A 24,573-nucleotide genomic window follows, 5' to 3' on the forward strand; every position below is an offset into this window, starting at 1 on the left:
GTAACATTCTGACCTGGTCAGGCACCTGAATTGGATATTATGAACAGGGCAGAGACATTGGTTTCATCTGGCTCTGCCGGTGTAGGGATGGTTAACGTGATTAAATGTTATTGGTGTGTTGTAATTGTGTATGACTCCTTAGAAATCATCAGTTTGCCAATTCATATTGAATCATTCATCCGGAGGTCAGCTGAAGGGGTTAATTAAAAACATCTGCATTTAATTGTGCTCATGTATACTTTCTTCTTAGTGGGCATAGGAAAGGCAGAACCCAGAAAATAAAAAGGAGGCCTTTCATGGAGAGAGGAGTTATCCAGAAGCCAAGATGAGTGTGGGTAGAGTCTGGACACTCAGAGAATCAGAACTAGTACTAATTAAATTGGGTTGTAGTTAAGTATAAAACTCATCTTAATGTGTCATTAAACAAGAAGAATATCCTGCAATTAAAGAGCAAAGCATCATTGGTTATATAAAGTACAAACAGTGTACCTTTTCTACTTAAAATATTCCTCTTTTGTTTTTCCTATAACTTGGTACTCCTTATTGTGCCTACATCTTAATGTTAATCTAAAAATATATGAATTAACTGAAATTATGTTTTTTCTTATGCTCCTCAGTATAAAGTAAACAATGTGTGTCAATTATTTCTATAAGTAGAAAACAAGTGAAGCTACTAATTGTAATAATTATATGCCATCATATTTATCAAAGTATAAATCTGTATTGTCTTTCTATTTCTCAGTTTTTTATCCACAAAGCATTAAGTTCATATGCTCTGCTATAATATTGCCAAAAAGAAACTATATGGTTTTCTGTATGGCTTCCCATATAGCTGCAATGCCCACTGCTCCTTGCTCAGGGAAGACAAGTTAGGAAGTTCATGTTGATGTGGCTACTGATTAAACCAAAGTTTATCCCATTTATAGGCTACCAGATGACCCAGGAAATCGTGACACTTGGTTGGGGAAGGTCCCCAATCTAACTGAAGCAAATAATGTTTCTGTCAGATTTTGGACTAGAGAATATGTAAGGAGTGATCCAGTTTGGTATGAGAGAAGAAGGGCACAATAACTCAAAGGTAAATACTCTATGGTCCAAAGAAGATTGAGATAACTAGAGTTTCCTTGATTCTTCACAACTTTCCTGACAATAAATAATTCTTTCATAGTGGTCTCAAGAAATCCCTATTTCTTGCAATCAAGAGAATATTCTAGTTTCTTGATACTCAGTGTGGTTCACAGACCAGTGGCATTGGCATCAAGCACTGGAAGTTAAAAAATGTAGTGTCTGAGGGTCCACGCCAGAATCAGAATCTGCATGCACATTAAATTTTGAGAAGCTTCAGTCCAGTATACCTAATGTAGCAGACTTTTGTTATTTTTCAACATCCATTCTCTCCCTCTTCCACAATAATAGAATCTTAGCTGGTCACATTGGTGAGTTCTCAGCTCCATATTTACTCACCTCCCTTCCAGTTGTGTGAGACTATATTCTGGCCAATGGAATGACCAGAAGAGTGATCAGAACCATTTCCAAGTCTTGCCTTTAAATGGCCAGGCTCTCCCTCTGTTTGTGAAAAGGGATGAATGGTGGGAATCACTTTGGACCCATAAGTGGGTGGCACAAGATGAGCATGTCAGAGCCACCTATCAGCACAGAGCTGCTCACTGACTTCTGGACTGTTACCTGAGAAAGAAACATCTTTCTTTTTTCAGTCATTGTAAATGGAAGTATCTTTAGCTCAGTTGCTCATCATGTACACTAACTCCCAGATTAGTATTAACAGAGATAGATTAGCAAGTGTGCAGTCTCTTCAGAATTAAATGTTTAACTCATTAATAGTGCTAGGAACAGCACTATTAAATCTGTCTGCTTCCTTGCCTACATTGAAATGGGCATGAAATAATTAAAAAACAAACCCCTGGGGGGGGTGTAGAAATATAGCTTGGAAATTAACCATTTGTTCTTTTCTGCAAAAAAGTTGGTATCATCAACAAACCCCTACCCAGCTTAAATCAGTTGAAATTTCAGGCCATTGTACAAGCTTGGTTTTGCAGAATACACAATATAGAAAAAACTTACCTCCTGGCTTTATAGAAATTCCCAACATTGCAAATCAGAGGAGAAATAAAACCAAACACTTCCAATTGACAAAGTTCATTTTAAAAAATATGAACTTTTAGTAATGTTAGTTAATCAGAGATTTCTTAGTAATTCATGACACTACTGTGTTACAAGGAAATAACCAAATCCATGTGGGATTTGGAGCATTTGGAGACATAGAATTACTGAATTATGTGGAATCAGGATGACAGAATAAAAACTCATAGCAAACCAGGCATGGAGACATTTTCTTAGTCATCCTTGGCTGAAAGTTTTATAATGCCTTAGTGTAGAAGTCTAAGAGGTAAGATACCCGATACAAACTCTAATTATTATTATACATCTGGACTGTACTTTGTGGTGTTTGTATGTTTACGTTTAAGACACTGTGGAAAATAGGCAGGCCCATTAAATAATACCCCTTACTGAATGGGCCTAAGCAAGTCCTAGCCCTGTTTGCTTGGGACACATAACCCACTTGTCCCCGCTGGAAGTGCCCACCAAAGCTGGAGTCAGGGAATACAAACACAGAAATGATAACTGCAATTTACCCCCTTTCTTGGATCCTTCCTGAGCCCAAATTCTCTGTTGAATACTTCATGAGACACTCACCCCCCCAAAAAACATCTGGCCTTCATTTCTGTAATCTGTTCTCCATTGTGTTACCTTCCAATTTAAAATTTCTTGTTCTTTTTCATTGTCATGGTTTCTTTAATAGTGCACTGAAGCTGTGGGGGAAAATAACTCATCGTTCCCATTCTAGGTAAGGTAATTTTATTGCCTTTTCTCAGGTTCCCAGCTATGAATATAAGATGTATTAATAGCTAAAACAGATTGAGAGTTATTTTTAATTCTTATTACTCAATACCCTTGTCTAGAATCAGACTCAGACATTTATTATTGCTTTTTATCTCTAATTTGAGGGCAATTTTCCCCTGTCTTTGGAGCTGATGGCTAAGATACTACAAGAACAGCTAACCTCTATATCATACTTCACAGAGTGTAAAATGCTTTTCACATAACTTCCTTTTGGATTCTCACCACTTCCCTGTGGGACAAGTATTGTTATTAATTCTTTTTTATAGATTTGTAAATTGAGCCCTGTGTTAGGTAACTTGCCCAAGAGACAAAGCTCGAAACTCAAACTGAGGTGGTTTTATCTCAATCCCAAGTTCTTTCCTTTAGTTATCCTGTTTAAGAGGATCGTGATTATAACCAATAAGACCACCACAGTTATAGCAGTCATTGATTATTATGAGTCCCTTCTATCTTTCTAAGGAGGTTAATTATACCACTTTATTTGAGCCTTTTAACAGCCCTTATAGTTCTTTATCAATTAGGAAAGCTTCCAGCAGCACAAAGCTAAACTAACAGAGATTTAAACAAAGGGAATTTGCTTATATGGAAGTCCAAAAAGAGAGTTCTAGCATTGTTTTAGTAAGTAATTGGTGTCAGGACTCTAGATTGCCTCTTGATCTTCCATTCATGATTGGGAATAATGACCAGAAAGCCTAAAACATGGTGCTGTCACATGATTGCATTCAAAAGTGGAATCAGAACAAAACTTTTCTCCTTCTGGGCCTTTCATTATCAAGGAAGAACTCCAACTGACATTCTTTTTCATCTCATTGATCAACCAGGCTTGTCCCTAGGCCAGACACTGGGCCTACTTTCCTTGAGATCAAGAAAATTTCCCCCAGGAACTAAAAAAATTAAAATAAAAATATAGCTGGACTTCATTCAGAACCTGCCTGCACAAAGGTGGAATCCAGCCCATGTTCTGTACAGCCTACATGTTAAGCTGTGTGGCCCTTTGTGTGACTCCAGAGGATGTATACTGCTTTGCACTTCATCTGCCTATTAGATTGCCTTTTCATAAATCACTAGAGGCCTGGTGCATGAAAATTCATGCACTGGAGGCGGGGGGTCCCTCAGCTTAGCCTGTCCCCTCTCACAGTCTGGGAGCCCACAGAGGCAGGAGGTGATCTGGCAATCAGGGGAAGACGATGCCCCTATCACACCTCTGCTGCTGCCACTGCTGGAAGCACAAACCTTGGCTGGCCCTGGTTACCTGAGCCTCAGGCAGCCCTGGGCAACTGGGCTGCTGCCATCCGAGGCTTGCCTGTACCTTGGGCCAGCTCTGGGCGGCTGGGGGGCTGAGGGGACTGGGGGACTCCAGAGGCAGGCGTATAGAGCGGCTGGGCCCGCCCCCAGGCCGTGCCACGTGCCTGCTGCCCCAGTGGAGCTGAGGGAACTGGGCACCGCCATCTTGTGGCTGTGGGCTACGCCATCTTTCAGGGTTTGATGGTCAATTAGCATATTCCCTCTTTATTAAATAGGATAGGAAGGCCCAGTACCAGCTGGGAATGGCTCATGAAGAAGATAGTAGTGACGTTTGATATTTAATAGGCAGGCAATGGAGTCAGCCACTGAAAGTCATTAATAACCTAATTTTAAAACTGAGGAAACCACGGCATGGGGAAATTATTCACCAAGGTTACACAACTGTTAACTTACAAAGTAGAACTTGAAAATTAGTTTGTTTGAATCTGAGGCTCAGATTCCCATCACTGACCTAATTGCTTTTCTTAGATGAAGCCTAATATTAACCCTGGAAATTGACAGAGGTACACAATCCTACAAAGTCCAATAAATTGATTTCTGAAGGAACTAGACTCCAGATTAATAAAAAGGGGAAAAACTGATCAAACTGCTGAAATGGTTACTTTTATGCGCTTCCAAGATGTCATTAGTTATATACAGGGCAAAGGACACTGAACATTATGCATATTGGTAAACATTCTTAAGGCTTTGCCTTTTACTGAACCGAAAGGAGAATCATGCTGCCATAAGAATTAAAGATTCTAACTCTAGTTGCTGAATCTACCAACGATTTCCTCTGTGACGATCCATATTCACTTACCTCCATTTTTTTCCTCAGGCTAATAATATATGTCAGTTGAAGCTCAGTGTTTTATGAACCAAGGGTGAAATTATTAAATTTTATTGTTTGTGATTCCTTCCTTAAGTTTTATTCCTATAATTGCAAACTTACTGAATTCCCCAACCTCTATTTTGAATTTATTACTAGCCTTCTTACTGCCTTTTTAGATCTCAGAAGTAAACTTCAAATATTTACAAATCTCAATTTCATGTTTTCCCTTTCATAAATCTGTGGGCAAATTTGGTGCTGGAGACAGAGAGTAATAAATCTGGATATTTATGTATTGTGCCAGCAGGCACTATGCAAGCTTTCCCGCGTAGCTTGGTCAATGAGCTTCAGTCTTGACCTGTAACACTGGCTCTAGTCTAATCCTGAGGCTCATATTAACAGAATCATTATAAAACATCTGGCGACTTGTATACACAAAAACCATTCCCAGATTCCTTCAGTCATAATTTGTAATCAGACAAGTTTAGGAGGCACATATGTTCTCCATGCTGACAGTAGAAAGGGAATCGATGGTGTTTCCGCCATTTATTACACTTACCTTTTAAAATAGGGATATAGTGATGACCACTCTAGTTTTAAGATTATGATAAAACTTTCAAGCATTATGAAAATCTATTACTTATAAGATCTCTTATTCTAAGCATTTTTAATGTGCTTAAAATGAAATATAAAAGTTCTAGAAGAAAACACAGCAGAATTAATAAACAATTTTACAGTGGGGAAGGCTTTACTAAACATGACACAGAACCCAATAAAAGGCTGCTAAAATTAACCATATAAAAATTTAATGTTTATGTGATAATAACACCCAAGACAAAATCGAAGACGAATGATACACTGAATAAAAATATATGCATCTGTATAGTAAAAGGCTATTTTTTCAATATGCAAAATGATCTTATCAGTCAATATGAAAAAGATGAATAACAATTGTAAAAGCAGATAACACGAATAGAAAATTTACAGAAAAATACAAATGGTGAAAGAAAAAAGAAATAACAGGTTTAACATCATTTATAATACAAGAAATAAGAATGAAAACAATTATTTTTTTTTCAACATCATATTGGCAAAAATTAAAATGTGGCAATACCCAGTGTTGTCAAGGGTATGATCAATAGGCCCTTTTTAGCATTGTTGATGGGAAGATAAATTAGTGAAGCCATTAAAGGGCAATTTGGTAGAATCTATCAAAATGTAGTATCTACTAGTACCCTTTGGCTTGGCAACTCCACTTCATAAGAACCATTTTTCTTGCCCCATATACAAATGTGTGTGTGTTTGTGTGTGTGAATACTCATGCTCATTTCAGCAGTGTTGGTATTTTCAAAAAGCTGCAAATACTTTCCTTTTTATCAATGAGGCAAGTGGTTAAATAAATGATGGAACACCCTATAGTGGAAAGTAGGAAATTTATGTAATCCTACTTTTTAAAAAGGCTGTTATCTCTATATATACAAGAGGAAATTCTTTTCAATTATTAACTACATATTTGTAATTTGGGTCCCTGTAGTAAAAAAATTCTGAAGTAAAGTAAAAGCCATCATAACATTCACTACGTAACTGACCACTGAAATATCTTCCCTTGCTATCTCAGCCCCTCAGATATGAAAATAGCTCAAATCATATGCATTCCAGATGTTGACCGGTTAGTCTTAGACTAACAATTCAAGAGGACACAAACAATATCAAAGATGATAAGACAGGCACTTCAAATGAAAATCATTTGAATGTCAAAGGATTTTTAACTGAGATCTTCCAGAAAACTGATAAAGCTCAGAAATAGTTTTGTGCAAACAACTGTCCTTAAGATAATGCTGTGAATTTAAATGTGAGTGGAGACTTATTATATTGCACTATCATATACTTTGGAGGGGTGAAGGACTTAACCTTTCACTCCCAGCAATGTTTGATGTCTTTTCTCCAAGAAATATCACAATGTTGCAATTATAATCTAAATTTTGTTTAAAATGAGAAATATATTTTCATGATTTTTAGGTTTTTAAAAAAAGAGTTAAGTCCCAGGAAAATCTTCTCACTATTAATCATTGCATTTTGGCATCAGTTTTAAGAGTCTTTTTCCAACTCTAGTTGTGTTAATACTACCTCCTGTGTATATTGTTAAGTTAATAGAGTAGATTGCCAAAGTGTTTCCACCTGCTTGAATAAAATTTTAAAATTGCATACATATACATAGGGGTGAGCAGAAATAGATTTACAGTTGTAATACAAATAAATAATATAATAAAAGGCTAATGTGCAAATCGACTGAACGAGGGAACAACCAGTTGTTATGATGCGCACTGACCACCAGGAGGCAGACACTCAATGCAGGAGCTGCCCCCTGGTGGTCAGTGCGCTCCCACAGGGGGAGCTCTGCTCAGCCACAAGCTGGGCTGATGGCTGTGAACGCATTGGTGGTGGTGGGAGCCTCTCCCGCCTCCTCAGCAGTGCTAAGGATATCTGACTGGGCTTAGGCCTGCTTCCTGAGCCTAAGCTGGCAGTTGGACATCCCCCGAGGGGTCCTGGACTGCAAGAGGGTGCAGGCTGGGCTGAGGGACCCCTCCCCCCAAGTGCACGAATGTCGTGTACCCCGCGTCTAGTATAATTAATAAACCACAATACAAAAATAAACTGTTTCATGTATTTAAAACTATAAATCTACTTTTGCTCACCCCTGTGTGTATGCCTGTCTATACTAAGAACATTCCCGGTAAGATACATAAGAAACTAGTGATAGTAAGTACCTCTGGGGCAAGAAAGATGTGGAATTGAAGGATAGAGAAAGAGACATTTACATTTTAATATTATATGTTGGCACAATTTAAAAAATATTTTAGTGTGAGCACACATTAATTTTATAATATTTAAAATTTAAACAAAAATTAATTAAAAACAATAAAAATGAAAGGAACAATTCTATCAACAGTTGTCAATCATGGTTGAAGATATTGGTATTGAATAAGACTTCATGCAGGGTGAATAGGAAAGCAAATATTTTACAAAAACAACTCTGTAGTTTTTTTAAAAAATAAGTTTTTATTGATTTCAGAGAGGAAGGGAGAGGGAGAGAGATAGAAATATCAATGATGAGAGAGAATCATTGATTGACTGCCTCCTATATGCTCCCTACTGGGGATTGAGCCCCAAACCCAGGCATGTGCCCTGACTGGGAATCGAACCTTGACCTCCTGGTTCATGGGTAGACTCTCAACCACTGAACCACACTGGCCAGGCACTATTCTGTAGTTATGATAAAAACTCCCCTAATTATGAGGATGGGGCCAACCATCTGTACAAAAGTATTCCATAATCACAGCTAAATTTACAAGAGAATCTATACCCCTATAATTTTTTCTATAGTCTTTTTTTCCCTGTATCTCATAAATCAGTCATCCAAAACTTCACAGAGTGAAAGTGTCCGATGTAAAGTAGGGTTTCAATTCATTTTATCTATTTCTAGTGCCTTCTCTCCTCTTCCAATTTCCCCTCAAGGGAGGAGATGGGGAGAAAGGGTAAACTGGTATTCACTGAAATTATTCAATAGATATTTCTTGAGCATCTACTATGCTGTAGATACCAGGGATACAAAGATAAAAGGGTTATTATGCATAACCTCAAGGAAATCATTTCAGCATAATGGTTCATTTGTTAAACCAAGAATAATAAGATGTGTAGAAATGAAAAGTTCTCCTCATAGAGTATGAATATATTAATCCTGCACTGACCACTATTCTCCTTTGTACCTGTGAAAATTATTACCTTAATAGTCTTAGCTTTCATATTTTTCATTATACAAAGAGCCAAACATTCAGGTAAATGCAATAATCTATATCCATTCAGGATTAATAAGTATCATTCAATTTTCAAGGTTTCTTTTTTTTTTCTTCCCAGTGATACCATATTAAATTTGCAGTGCCTATAAAGACAGTATTTTAAAAGTTTATATTTAGGGCCGAAACCGGTTTGGCTCAGTGGATAGAGCGTCGGCCTGCGGACTGAAAGGTCCCAGGTTCGATTCCGGTCAAGGGCATGTACCTTGGTTGCGGGCACATCCCCAGTAGGGGGTGTGCAAGAGGCAGCTGATCGATGTTTCTCTATCATCGATGTTTCTAACTCTCTATTCCTTTCTCTACCTCTCTGTGAAAAATCAATAAAATATATTTAAAAAATAAAAATAAAAAAATAAAATATATATATATATAAAAATAAAAAAATAAAAGTTTATATTTAGGACTTCGAATGGTTTTGCGTGAAAAAATGATGAAGGGTGTTTTCAAGGGAGATGAGCTAAAATCAAATGTTATCCATTTGAAAAAACAACACAACTTTCATTTGTAATTTACCACTGGGTGTTGCTTAAATGGCGAGCCGCTGTGGGTCTGCACAGTTCAGAAAAGGGAGCATCAGTGAAATGTAGCATGCACAAGCGTTGCATTGTCCCTACCTTGCAATTACTATCATTTCAATTATTTACGCAGTAAACTATATGACATAACAATAACATTAAAAGATAAATACAGACCTCAGTTCCCTGACGTGCTACTTCCTCCTCCAGATCATATTTACAATTAACCAGAAGTTGGAATTCCAAAGTCTTACTGAGAAATATTTCACTTGCTTTTGAATGGTACCAGCTCCTTCTGAGGCTCCCTACTGTACGGCTCATCTGATGAAACATTTATTTGAACAAACAAAATACATATGTACAAATAAATACAAATGTCAGGGGCTGACACACAAATGCAAACACACGTCTTTCCCCATACCCACCATTTGACAGCATGACAGGCAAAAGAGCCTTTTGAGTGGAAACTCCGCATAAAGCCCGGGAATGGATGGCCAGACAAACGTGCTGTAATCAATTTAATGTCTTTAGTAAATACACTTTTCTCGAAAAGTGTGCTTCTTTGATGACTCACAGTGGCAGGCTAGGTAACAAAGGAATGGATGCCCGGAGTGGCAGGATAGCAACTGAAAACTGACCCCGCCACTTGATTGTGGAAGAATGAAGGGCAGGTTTCTGACTCTCACTGCACCTGGATGCCGGAAACCAATCATCGCCCGACCACTTTGTTGGGCCATTAACGGAGCCTTGAACTCTATCTTTGTCCAAATGAAAGTACAAAGAAAATAATTTTTCATCTGAAGAATCATCTTAAGATCCCCAAATGGAAAGCAAGGGGAGCCGTAAACCTCTTAAACTCCAGTTTGGCAGCTCTAACGCAGGGCATTAAGATAAGAAGTTTATTTATGGCAGAAGAAGGGAGAAAGAGACCAGTTCTGAAGTGAGAAGGGAAAGGACAAAGAGAGCATCGCAGGCCAGCTTGCATCATCCCCTGTGCCATGCACACGTGAAAGGAAACAATTTTAATCAGGAATCAGGTGCCACAAGTACTCAAAGGCAGAACCTTCTAACTCAGTCACCCAGATCATTCAGGCAGTACATTTCCTCCCCCAAACAAGGGGTGATTGCCTTGGAATTCCCCTTCACGTTGTCTGCAACAATGTGGCTGCGGGACGTTTCTCTAGGAATAGCTGAAGGCTACCCCCTCCGCTCACCCTGCCCTCCGCCCCCCTCATCCCCAGCCAGCCGTCCCTCTACAAAGTGGGACCATGATGCTCTCTGTGGGCTTCAGATGGGAAGGGTTTGACGTTCTGCCTCCTGCCTGGAATGTGAGATTCACTTTGCAGACCAATTCCACCCCGCTACCCCCACCCTCTATTTTATTTTGCTTCCCTCGGATTTGAAGCAGAGAGTAAGTAACGAGAAAGTTCTTTTTTCTTTCTTTCTTTTCGGGCACTGTTCTTCCTGGGTCCCACAGGAAGCGGGTAGCAGGTGAGCCTTGAGTTTCAGGTAGCAGGGATTACTCTGAGTTTCTGGGGCTCCCCCGGAATGGATGCCCTCACTGGCACAGGAGGGCGCCTGCCGGACTCTGTGCCTGTGCCCCGGTCTGGTGTTTGCAGTTCTCAGCCAGGCCAGCCCTTTCTGCTGCGCAGAGATCTTTAGACCCTAAGTGGGGGAACCTGGCCTGCTTCGGAGGCAAACGATGGCCTTCATCATTTTCGAAGGAATCAGTTTCACCTGGGAAGGGGCTTGGGCGGCACCATGAAGATTTAGGAGGGAGCTGAGGAAGCCCTTCCCTGTGTGGGGGAGAAGGGCTCCCTGAAAGCTGCACCCCGGTAACTGGGAGGAAGGCAGGGCAGGGGTGGACAGGGAGGGGCAGAGGGAGGGGAGGCAGCGTGCCCAGCCTGCCTGGCTCTCCCAGGAGAGGGGCAGGGACCCTCCACCCCCACCCCCAGACTCCTCCTTGTTGGAAGTTGGAGCCAGCAGAGGGTCCTCTGCCACCCAGTGCTGGCGTTGGGGAAGGTGGGTCGGGGCATATAAGAGCACGCTCACAGAGCCTTGGCCATTCATGCTGCCCCGCTTCGAGCTTGCTTAGCTTTAACTACATCTTTTCTTGTAACCCAGGGCCTTTTAAAAACCTAGAGGTGGGAGCCTGGCCGCCATCGCCCGAGGCTCCCCGGCGTGGTGAGAGCAACCGCTCCTCTGCACCCCTTACTTGGCAAGGAAGGAGTTTAAAACCCAGGTAGGATGTGGCTTTCTGGACTCTCACTGCACAGCCATGTGGTACCCGATCACTCCCATTCTCCAGAGGACGGGGTGGTAGGAAAACTGTGGGGCTGAGAAGCTGGAACTCCTGGGTCCAAACCCCTGCCTGGGAGCTTGGGACCACTCCCTTCTCCAACCCAGTGGTTCCCCAACTTTTTTTTTTTTTAAAGTATGGAATCCTTTTTGCAAAGGAAATCGTATAAGAAACTTCAATATGTAAAACAGATCATAGCCCAGCTGCCCCAGTGGAAGGGATTGGGGAACACGGAGCCCTGAGCCCTTTCTCTCCTTGGGGGTGAGGGAGGCAGCCCCAAGGTGCATTTGGGAGATCCAGGGGCTCTTCAGAACAATTTAAAAGCGATTGAACGAACCGGGTGATCTCTAAGATAACTTTCAACTTTCCAAATCTCATGATTTATAACGCCTCCCTTCTGAAATGCTTGTATCGGCACCTGGCACAGTTGGGAGTAGAAGGAGAATGAGGAGGAGGGAGGGAGAAAGCCACCTTTGTAAGCTTGGTCTCCCAGGGCAGGAGTCCCAGGCTGGAAGGAGGCCTCAGTGTCTCAGCAGAGCTCAGCGTGGTGTGTCACTGTTTGTTCTGGCCTTGGCGTCTGTGTGCAGCTGCAGTAAGTGAATGTGCTTCATTTCCTCAGCAACAGGACAGCGTCCCCCATGTCCCCTCCCCAGAGGAGTGAGTGGGGTGTCACGGTGTTGCCAGGGACAGGCTGACAGTAGGACCAAATTAGGAAAAGGACTGGCTGAGGATTCCTGGCCAAACTGCATCACCGACGCTCAGCCAGCAGAATCCGTGGACGTGTGTGTAATCCTGTATAGACTAAGATGATATGTGCTCCGCCAGCAATGCAGGAAGAAGGATAATCAGGCGGGACATGGTTCTGTAATAAGTGTAAAACTAAACATCATCAACGGGCTGCAATACAAAACCAGGGGCTGGAAGTGGTTAGACTTGTGATTACAGAAAGGGCATCAGTATAGGATGTCATTTCTCAGAGAGATCCAAGAAAACGTCTAGCGTTCATTTGTATAAACAAAGCCATAGCACACACACTGGAGTTATTTCTGTTTCAAACATATAGTCACACCACCTTTATTTAGAACATGGGCGAGGGGATTGGAATGGTATATAAATCTGGGACATGACTCAGTATTGTATGTTACTCCTCAAAAGAGCAAAATGCCGGGCCCATTCTAAACAAATGCAGGGCTATTCAGCTCCAGAGCATTGTTAATCTTTTCATTAAGAGGCACAGTCATTATGTTCCAAATCCTTCTTCCAAAGATCAGATCCAGATTTTCCAGCAAATGAAACAATGGAGTCATTTCTACAAAACCCAGAAGAGAGACAGACGCTAGACAAATATTGGAGACCAGATCATTACAGTCATGGAGACCAACAGATTTGAGTAGGGACACACGCACACACACACACACACACCACAGAGACACACACACAGACACACACACACACACAAAGGCATATAGAATGCACTCTCTACAAAGGAAAATATTAGAAGCAAAGTGATACACTAGTCTATGAATAAAAGAAAACACGAAGAGCCAACCACTCCTGCTGCTGCTGCTGTGACACAGTAGAGCTTTGTGTGTGTGTGTGTGTGTGTGTGTGTGTGTGTGTGTGTTCCCTTCCCGTTACTGGCATTGGTTTAAGAACCACAGTTGTGGCTTGTGACTGTGCCTCAGCATGCCAATCTAGGGAGTTGCTGTTTAGAGTAGTTAGCCTATTGGGAACAAAAGGTATTTGATCTCTCCTCTCCTGAAGCCCAGGCTACCTCAGAATAACTTGGGCTTGGCTTTGCGATGAGAAACATGCTGAACAGTTGGAAACCTCGGCAGCGCTTCCAGTACATGGGTGCCAGCTCATTGTTGGCGACCACACGTTCCCTCCAGTAAAAATCTTACAGACAAGAATGAGCCTACATTTCCAGATGCATGTTCCCTTTGGATGAGTTTCCTGAGGGTGTAAGGTGGGAGGAAGAATATGAAGGGGAGGCCTGTGATAGAGAAACTCGTGGCTTGCTCTGTTTCTGCATTTCCTTGCTGAGTGTGTGAACCCAGGAGCAGTGGGAAGAGAAACAAAACATGTCTACTCACAGAGACGTGTGAGGTGGCCAGAATAGAGGGACAGCACGGTGCCAATGTATACTCTCTGGCACCAGCAGATACATTTTGACGAAATTCTAGGCACCAGGTATGAAAGTCCCCTGGCTGGCTTTTCTGAATTGTGTTGGGGCCTTTCGCACATGTGCTGATGAAAACTGTATTGTACCAAAACCCCTCAGCGGTGCCTATGCCTTTGGGCCGCAGTCTATGAGTGGAAGGAATGTGCAATTAAAGGGGGGAAATTCACTTCACTGGTGACATCTGAGAGAACAGAATGGAACATGAATACAGTGTTTCATTGATCTAGCACCTATCTCAGGAGAACAAGGGGGACTTTGTAGACTATTCACCACCAATCACTATGTCATGTATCATACTTTCCTCAGGACACATGGGCTTCCGGTGACATACGTAGGGAAAGGTGAGTTGTCCTACGTTCAAAGGCAGATGGTAAATGGTATAGGAGTGTTATAATGCTTAACTTAAACATGCAGCCCTTGCCGATAACTGTGGAGAATCAGATGTGGGATCAAGTGGAGGAAATTGGTGGACCCGTTTGCCATCAGAGAATCAGAGCCAGTGGTGGCACTAAGTCCCCATAAGCATCAGCAAATCAGCATTCTATCCAAGGAGGGACACAGTGCTTCCTCTGCAGATGCAACTTCAAGATAACTTCCCCAAACACCTTTCTCTCCAACCAGCGTTCTGCTCCTGTCTATATAGTCTGGCACCAAAACGGATCTTGCTCTTATTGGGTAGAAATGATGCTTCTGCCCAATAAAGGGCAGCAGTGGAAAAGGGATGGATTTTTGTTGTTATGACTGTACAAGTGAGGGTCATGATGGGAAACTGAAGGATACTCAATGTGGGTGATGTGAAGAAAGGCTAACAAAGGGACCGCCTACAAAAGTGCCTGCAGGTTGTAAGGAAACCGCAAGAAACGGTGCAGAATCCCAGGGCTGCTAGCAACTGGGTGAACTCCTCTCATCAGGTGAGGGGAAGGAGTTGCTGCTGGAACCTGAAGGGAAACAAGGGTGTGAAAACAGTCACCTGACAGATGCGCAAAGCTTCAGGGTGGACACAGGGGGCCCCTGGGTGATTCCAAGCGAGACCCAGGGAAAGGAAGTGGAGAGAATGAATACATGGACCTCACTCTCCTCCCTCCTTCTCACTTCCTGCTGATGCTGCTCATTGGCGGAACCCAATGGGGAGCCAGTGGTGAACCTAGACCAATGATGTGGTCCTAATAGGTTGCCCTCCCTATGCTTAGGGCAGGTTAGAGAGGATGGAGAGTACATCTGCTGGGGCAAATGTGTGCTCTCCAGCATGGTTGGGCCTGAATTCAAATCCATGTCTATCAATTAGCTGTTCACCTTGGACAGGTTATTTGTTTTCTCTTAGCCCTCCCTTTGAGGTGACAGTTCCTCATATCATTTCTGCTCCACAGCCCCAGTACCCACTCTAATGCCAAAAGGGGTGGGGGGATTGCTAATGTTGTGATTTTATCATAAACAGGAAATTTTCCCACAACATTTACGTGTACCTTACTTACCAAAATGTTTTAACTCAATAATATGAATTTATATTTCATTTTAATGCTTAATTATTTCATATTTGTTACTATGACTAAAAATTTTAGCAGCTTTATTGAAATACAATTGACATGTAATAAACTACACATAAAGTATACAATTTAAGTTTTAACATATGCAGACACCCATGACACCATCACCACATGAAGATAATAAAGATCCATAAAAGTTTCCTCATGTCATTGTAATTCCTCCCTCTACCCCTTTCCTATTCCCCCTTCACCACCCATTGATAAGCTTTCTATCACTATATTAGATTGCATTTATAAGATTTTTATATAAACAGAGTTATATATACTCTTTTAAAAATTTGGTTTCTTTCACTCAGCATAATTTGTGAATTATGCATGTTGTAGCCTATATACATATTTTATCATAATATATAAAAACCCTGGGTCCGTCACATCTGCAACGACCTAACACCCAGGCTGCATGCACAGCAGGCTCTGGTGGGTGAGGACTTGTGGCAGCAGAGACAGGGACAGGGGAGGCGGGGACGGCACTCACACTCACTCACAACTGCACAGACGCACAGACACACACACAGTGCCCACCAGCTCTCAGCCTTTTCTCCCTTTCTTTCCCTCTCTCCCAGATTGCTCTTGGAGCCTCTCTCAGAATGAGGAAACAAAACAAACTGGGCCTGAAGAGGCCTGGATGGAAGGGAGGGCGGGCAGAAGGTGGAGCAGCTCCCACTGGCCCCGCCCCCTCCCAACAGGGAAAAAGGAAGAGGGACAAGGGGAGGCCGGGAGGCCTGGAGGACTGCTGAGAAAAACAAAGAGAGACAGAGACTGGAAGAGATCAGGCCAGCAGGGGAGGGCAGTTGCGGATGAGATTAGGCCAGCAGGGGAAGGCAGTTAGGGGTGATCAGGCAGGCAGAGGCAGTTGTGGGCAAGATCAGGCCAGCAGGGGAGAACAGTTGGGGGTGAGATTAGGCCAGCAGGGGAGGGCAGTTAGGGGCGATCAGGCAGGCAGACAGAGGCAGTTAGGGGCAATCAGGCAGGCAGGCAGGTGAGCGGTTAGGAGCCAGCAGTCCCAAATTGCGAGAGGGATGTCTGACTGTGGGATTGGGCCTAAACGGGCAGTTGGACATCCCCCAAGGGGTCCCCGATTGGAGAAGGTGCAGGCTGGGCTGAGGGAACCCCCTCCACACACCACCCCTCATGCACGAATTTCGTGTACCGGGCTACTAGTATTCTGTTCTTTAAATATACCACAGTTTGTGTATCCACTTATTCATCCATCCAGACATTGATGAACAGCTTTTTACTGTTATGAATAAAGTTACTCTGAACCTTCACATATGCTTTCACATCTTTTGGGCAAGAGGAATGACTGGATCATATGGTAGGTATATGTTAACATTCTAGGAAACTGCAAAACTGTTTTCCAAAGTGGTTGCACCATTTTACTAGGTGTACCAGTTAATAATGCGAATTTTGTAATCAAAGAAAACACGATAACTTCAAGAGAAACATCAAAAGTGGTTTATTCAAAGTAATTTCCATTGCTAGCTACACATTTCCCCCATCTTTCAGGTAATTTGTGGATACTGTCCCAACAGAACTTTACTTGTTTTGAGGCAAATCATTCAGAGACCTAATTTTCCACTTCTTCGTACGTTTTGAAGTGCTGCTCAGAAAGTGCATGTACCATCAATCAGAATGGTCATCTGAAGGAGCAAGGTCTGGTGAATACAGCAGGTGGGTTAATACTTCCAGGCACGATCTTTTAACGTGTCTTTAACTGGTTTTGAGGTGTGTGATGGTACGTCATCACGAGGCAAAATTACTTTGTCGTGTCTTCTGGCACATTCTGGTTGTTTCATGATCAAAGCGTGGTTCAAATTGATTATGTTTTGTTGGTAGTGATCAGTATTAATGGTTTCACCTGGTTTTAGAAGCTAATAATACACCACACCTTCCTGATCCCACCAAACGCAGAGCATTGTCTTCTTTCAGAAGCGATTTGGCCTTGCAGTCGATGTTGATGGTTGGCCTGGATCAACCCATGATTTTGTGCATTTGGGATTCTCAAAATAAATCTATTTTTCATTGCCAGTCACAATTCGATGCAAAAAAGACTTTCTTTCGTGCCGTTGAAGCAACATTTTACTGAAGACTTTTCGGTTTTCCATTTGTCTTTTGTTCAGTTGATGTGGCACCCATTTTCCTTCCTTTAAAATCTTTCCCATTGCTTGTAAATGATTGGAAATTGTTTGCTGAGCAACGTTTAATCTTTCTGCAAGTTGTTTTTGAGTTTGACACGCATCTTCATCCAATAATGCTTGTAATTGTTGGTTTTCAAACTTTTTCAGTTGACCTGGACGTTCTTTGTCTTTCACATCAAAACCATCACCTTTAAAGCGTTTAAACCAGCGTTCACAAGTATCTTGAGATGGAGCATGTTACCAATGGCAGTACGTTAGAATTCCTGTTCTTCTACAATGGTGGTTTATCAAAAAATTAAACATAGAATTAACATATGATCCAGCAATTCCACTCCTGGGTAAATACCCCAAAGAATTGAAAGTATGAACTCAAAAAGTTATGTGCACACCCATGTTCATAGCATAATTATTTGCAATAGCCAACAGGTAGAAGCAACCCAAGTGTCTTTTGAAGATCAAATGGATAAAGAAAATGTGGTGTGTACATAATGGAATATTATTCAGCCTTAAAAAAGAAGGAAATTACCTAGAAAGAACTCTCCAAAAATTCATCTGGAATAAAAAAAGACCCCGAATAGCCGCAGCAATCCTTAGAAAGAAGAATAAAGTAGGAGGGATCTCCATACCAGATTTCAAGCTGTATTACAAAGCCACTGTTCTCAAAACTGCCTGGTACTGGCACAAGAACAGACATATAGATCAATGGAACAGAATAGAGAATCCAGATATCGACCCAAACCACTATGCTCAATTAATATTTGACAAAGGAGGCATGAACATACAATGGAATCAAGACAGTCTCTTCAATAAATGGTGTTGGGAAAATTGGACACACACATGCAAAAAAATGAAACTAGATCACCAACTTACACCATACACAAAAATAAACTCAAAATGGATACAGGACTTAAACATAAGACGGGAAACCATAAAAATACTAGAGGAATCCACAGGCAACAAAATCTCAGACATATGCCAAAAGAACTTTTTCACTGACACTGCCCCTAGGGCAATGGAAGCTAAAGAGAAAATTAACAAATGGGACTACATCAAAATAAAAAGCTTTTTTACAGCAAAAGAAACCATCAACAAAACAACAAGAAAGCCCACTGCATGGGAGAACATATTTGCAAATGCTAGCACTGATAAAGGTTTAATCTCCAACATCTACAGGCAGCTTATGCAACTTAATAAAAGGAAGATAAATGATCCAATAAAAAAATGGGCAACGGACCTAAACAGAATATTTTCAAAAGAAGACAGAAGGAAGGCCAAGAGACACATGAAAACATGCTCAAAGTCACTTATTATCCGAGAGATGCAAATCAAAACAACAATGAGGTACCATCTCACACCTGTCAGAATGGCTATCATCAACAAATCAACAAACGACAAGTGTTGGCGAGGATGCGGAAAAAAAGGAGCCCTCGTGCACTGCTGGTGGGAATGCAGACTGGTGCAGCCACTGTGGAGAACAGTATGGAGTTTCCTCAAAAAACTGAAAATGGAACTCCCATTTGACCCAGTAATACCACTCCTGGGAATATATCCAAAGAAACTAGAAACACCAATCAGAAAGGATATATGCACCCCCATGTTCATAGCAGCACAATTTACAATAGCTAAGATTTGGAAACAGCCTAGGTGCCCGTCAGCAGATGACTGGATCAGAAAACTGTGGTACATCTACACAATGGAATACTATGCTACCATAAAAAAGAAGGAATTCTCATCATTTGCAGCAACCTGGATGGAATTGGAGAATATTATACTAAGTGAAATAAGCCAGTCAATGAAAGAAAAATACCACATGATCTCACTCATTTATGGATAATAAAGAACATTATAAACTGATGAACAAAAAGATAGTTACAGAGACATTAAAGCAACAAACAGACTTTCAAATTACAGGGGGAAAGTTAGGGAGAGGGGGGGTAGATAAGAAATCAAACGAAGGACTTGTATGCATGCATATAAGCATAAACAATGGACGCAAAACTCTGGGGGGTGAGGGCATGTGTGGGTGTGGGGTGGGGGGGGGGAATGGTAAGATATGTACACATATAATACCTCAATAAAAAAAAATTTAAAAAAAAAGAAGGAAATTCTGACACATGCTACAATATAGATAAATATTGAACACATTACACTAAGTGAAATAAGCCAGTCACAAAAACACAAATACTACATTATTCCATTTACCTGAGGTACCTGGAGTAGTCAAATTCTTAGATATGGAAAGTAGAATGGTTTTAGCCAGACTCTGGGAGGCGGGAGGTTAAGGGATATAGAGTTTCAGTTCTGGAGATGAATGGTGGTGATGGTTGCACAACAATGTGAATGTACTAACATTACTGAACTGTACACTTAAAAATGGTTAGAATGATAAATTTTATGTTATATATAGTATTTTATCACAAAATATCAACAAATAACGAACACAACATAAAACAAAGAATTTTAAAATTGCAGAAAATGGATAGACATAAGTATAGGAGGAAAACCAAGTGTCACTGGAGCCAAGGACTTGATCACTGATATTAACTGACGGCATTTGGGTTGAAACCTCACGTTGCTGAACATAGTGTACATACCCAGGAGGGTTAAGGCTGTACCAAGTAAATTAAGAAGAAAAAAAAAACACAACAAAAAAAGTGTCAATCAGCAAGACTTTATGGGGTATTCTAAAAAAACAACACAAAATAATAATGTCCAAATGTCAATAAAGAACTAACAGAGTTAACACACACAAACACACACACACACACACACACACACCAAAAACTCTGAACACTACAACTTTGACTACTGCTCTTGCCTAGGTCTGTTTTATTGGTGCCTGACCTTCTACTGATGTCTCTATATGTGATCTCTGCAAATTCTACTCAGTTTCCTCTTCTCACTTTCCTATAAGTAGGTGACAAAGACCTTGTCCCCACCATAATGCCCCCATACTTTCTATTCCTGGCAGTTCCCCAAATATGACAAATCCAGGCACAGTGGAAAAGGTCACTTAAAAATCTATTAATAGCTTACACACAACATAAGAATTAATAGCAGAAACCCTGTTCATAGATGAGAGCTATTTAAAAGAGTAACATTTGGACACTGAAAAATCAGACATGCATTCATGAACACAAAATTCACGAAATTCCCAGGAAGATAAAGTGAAAATCAGAAGAGCAAAGTACTAATGGAGAAAATATGATACTAACTTGACTTCATTCTTTGAACACCTCATATTCAATATCATTCTTCTGAAGTGTTTCATTTGGTTCATCAATTTTATTCATAATACCAGCCCCCGAAGAATAAAAATTCTCAATGGTCAGATTTGGAAGATGGGGTGGGGAGGATGTGGTCAAATAAAGGTACATGAGGTAATTCTTTGCTTTGCGCCTAATGTGTTCTCATTACACAGTTGTTCAATTTCTTTTTCCCACTGTGCCTTACCCCAGATTTAGCTGGTTTACCCCCAGGGAGTTTACTAAATTAGAGCACTCTTTTTTGGGTGTGGTTTTCTTTCTCTGAATGAACTTCAAATGGAGCAGGAGATCTGAGTCTAGAGCTGAATCTTTCTGTAACCATGACACCTTGGGACAAAGTGACTTACCACTTAAAGCAGCTACAATATTCAGAAGAGTAAGAATTAGCATTTAATGTTATTTATAGAGTAGTTAACTAGTGGATTGATGATCATATTTTGGGAATCCTGGCTGAGTGTTTAGGATACTGTAATTTAGAAGACATTACAAATACTCGGAGCTTTTAAATCATTCAGGCCTGGCCCCAAATAAAATTGGTAGGCAGCTCGCTATCATCAATTAAGCTACAATTAAATGCTTGGCATTGTACATCTCATCTCAGTTAATCCTACAAATTTCTGTAAGGTGGATTCTGTTATTCTATCTTTGTAAAAAGCAAAGCAAGTCTCAATAAAGTAGTGAGCCCAATTAGTAGCAGGCAGTAACTTTAACAAGAATCTCTGTGTCTGGTGTTTTTCTGCTTCACCATGATGCTTCATCTTCCATGTGTCTGTCTGGGTCCTGTGAATTTGTATCTTTTATTTAAAGCTCACATGGTAATTGTGATATTTAGTGGTGTTTGAGAGAGGGAGAGGGTTTTAATGTGTTAATCCTGCCAGCAATACAGTACAATATTTATATTTCAAAGGCAAACACTGGGAATTGGCGATGCTTAACATAAAGGAATTTATAATGATTAGTGAGTTGCACTCACTGGAGAGATATTCCTGGGGGACATGTCCAACGGATCTTACAGGCAGTTCTAAGATTAAACTAGAGTCAGATTTCTCTACACTATGGCGTCTCAAATTCTATTTCTCAATTCACTATCAACTTTCTACACTTCAAATAAATACTGCTTCAACATGAAATATTTCACTGCCTAAAAATTCCCTTCAGTTTTTACCTTATGAAAAGCATTAAAATTGTGGAGGATTAAAAAAAACAACACACAACAACTCCATTTCTGAATGGGCATAGTTTAAATTTTCTGGTAGGAAGCTCTCCTGGTCTTTATCCTTCAGACCGTTCAAAAAGTTCAGCAGTTTGTCTAGGAATGCCTTCTAACAAATGTGTAAATTGGAGCCTAGTCTGCCTTGGCAGTTAGAATTCATCTTTTCTTCAACTGAAGAAAATAATCTTTTACTGTTGTTTTAGATTATTTTCTCCCTCCCATTTTCTTATTTTGCTCTTCCTGGGGCATCTTTTAGATAGATATAGAATCTCTGGCTCTGTTGTACTATCTTTTTTTTTTTTTTTTGCCAAATGTTATTGAGCTAAAGCATTGTATTAGCTTAAGGTATAAAACATAATGATTTAATGTACATATATATTACAAAATGATTATCACAATAAATTTAGTTAAAACATATCACCTCACATAACTACATTTTTTTTTTCTTGTGATGAAAACTTTTAAGATCTCCTCTCGGCAATTTTCAAATATAAAATGCAGGGTTTTAAAATGTCAAATCCAAATAATCATTGCCAAGACCAATGTTAAGGTGTTAACACCCTATGTTTTCTTCTAGGAATTTTATGATTTTAGGTCTTATGTTCCTTCCTTTAATCACTTGTGAGTTGATTTTTGTATATGGTATAAGATAAGGGTATAGTTCCTTTTTTTTTTTTTTTTGCATATGGCTGTCCAGCTGTCTCAACACCATTTATTAAAGAAACTATCCTTTCCCCATGTATATTCATGGCTCCTTTGTTGTAATTTAATTAATCATTATGTATGGGTTTATTTCTGGGCTTTCTATTTTGTTCCATTGATTTGTGTGTCTGTTTTATGTCAATACCATACTGTTTTACAATATATTTGGAATCAGAAAGTATGATGCCTCTAGATTTGTTCTTCTTTTTCAAGATTAATTTAGCTATTTGGGGTCTTTTGTTTTTCCATACAAATTTTAGGATTGTTTGTTAGGTTTTTGAGAAAAATGCCATTGGGATTTTGATGGGGATTGCACTGAATTTGAAGATCACTTTGGGTAACAGGGACATTTTGGCAATATTAATGCTTCCAATCTATGAGCATAGAATAGTTTCATTTATTTGTGTCTTTTTTCCATTTCTTTCATCAATATTTTACAGTTTTCAGTGTAAAAATCTTTCATCTCCGTGGTTAAATTTATTCCTATGTATTTTATTCTTTTTGATGCTTTTGTAAATGGGATTGTTCTCTTTATTTCATTTTCAAATAGTTCATTGTTAGTGTACAGAAATGCAAGTGATTGATTTTGTAAAATTGATTTTGTATCCTGAAACTTTACTAAATTTATTAGTTCTAATAGTGTTTTAATGGAGTGTTTGGAGTTTTCTGTATATAATATGATGTCACCTATAAATAGATACTATTTTACTTTGTCCTTTCTTATTTGGATGCCTTTTATTTATTTTTCTTTCCTAATTACTCTGGCTAGAACTTTTAGTACTATGCTGAATAAAAGTGGCAAGAGTGAGCATCCTTGTCTTGTTCTTGACCTTGAAGGAAATGATTTAAGCTTTTCACTGTTGTGAATGGTGTTAGTAGAAGGCTTGTCATATATGGCCTTTCTTATGTTGAGGTACGTTCCCTCTATAGCTACTTGAGAGTTTTTAACATGAATGGATGTTGAATTATGTCAATAGTTGCTTTTTCTGAACTATTGAGATGATTATACTACTTTTGTCTTTCATTTTGTTAATGTGGCATATCATATTGATTGATTTGTGAATGTGGAACCATCCTTGCATCCTTGGAGTAAATCCCACTTGATCATGGCACATGTATTGTTAAATTTGGTTTACTAATATTTTGTTGAGAATTTCTGTATCTATGTTCATCAAGAATATTGGCTTATAATTTTTTTTACGGTGTTCTCTTCTGGTTTTGATATCAAAATTGTGTTTGGAACTGTTTCCTCCTCTTCTATTTTTTAAAAGAGTTGAGAAAGATTGGTATTAATTTTTCTTTAAATGTTTGGTAGAATTCACCAGTGAAATCGTCAGCTCCTGGACTTTTGTTTGTTAGAAGATTTTGATTATTGATTCAATATATTCACTAGTAATTTGTCTGCTTATAAGTTATATTTCTTCATGATTCAGTCTTTGTAGGTTGCATGTTTCTAGGAATTTGTCCATTTCTTCCATGTGCCCAATTTTTGGCATATAATTGTTAATAGTAGTTTCCTATGACTCTTTGTATTTCTGTGGTATCAGTTGTAATGTCTCCTTTTTCATGTACAATTTTGTTTATTTGAGTCCTCTTTTTTTCTCTTCATAAGGCTACCTAAAAGTTTATCTATTTTTTCTCTTAAAAACACACACAAAAACAGCTCTTAGTTTCATCGATCTTTTGTACTATTGTCTTTTTAGCCTCCATTTTATTTACTTCAGTTCTAATCTTTGTTATTTCTTTCCTTCTACTAACTTTGGGCTTAATTTTAAATTCCTTTTCTAGTTCCTGGAGGTATAAACGTAGGTTGTTTATTTGA

Source organism: Cnephaeus nilssonii (genome assembly GCF_951640355.1).
Source record: "Cnephaeus nilssonii genome assembly, chromosome: 14".
Taxonomy (NCBI): Eukaryota; Metazoa; Chordata; class Mammalia; order Chiroptera; family Vespertilionidae; genus Cnephaeus; species Cnephaeus nilssonii.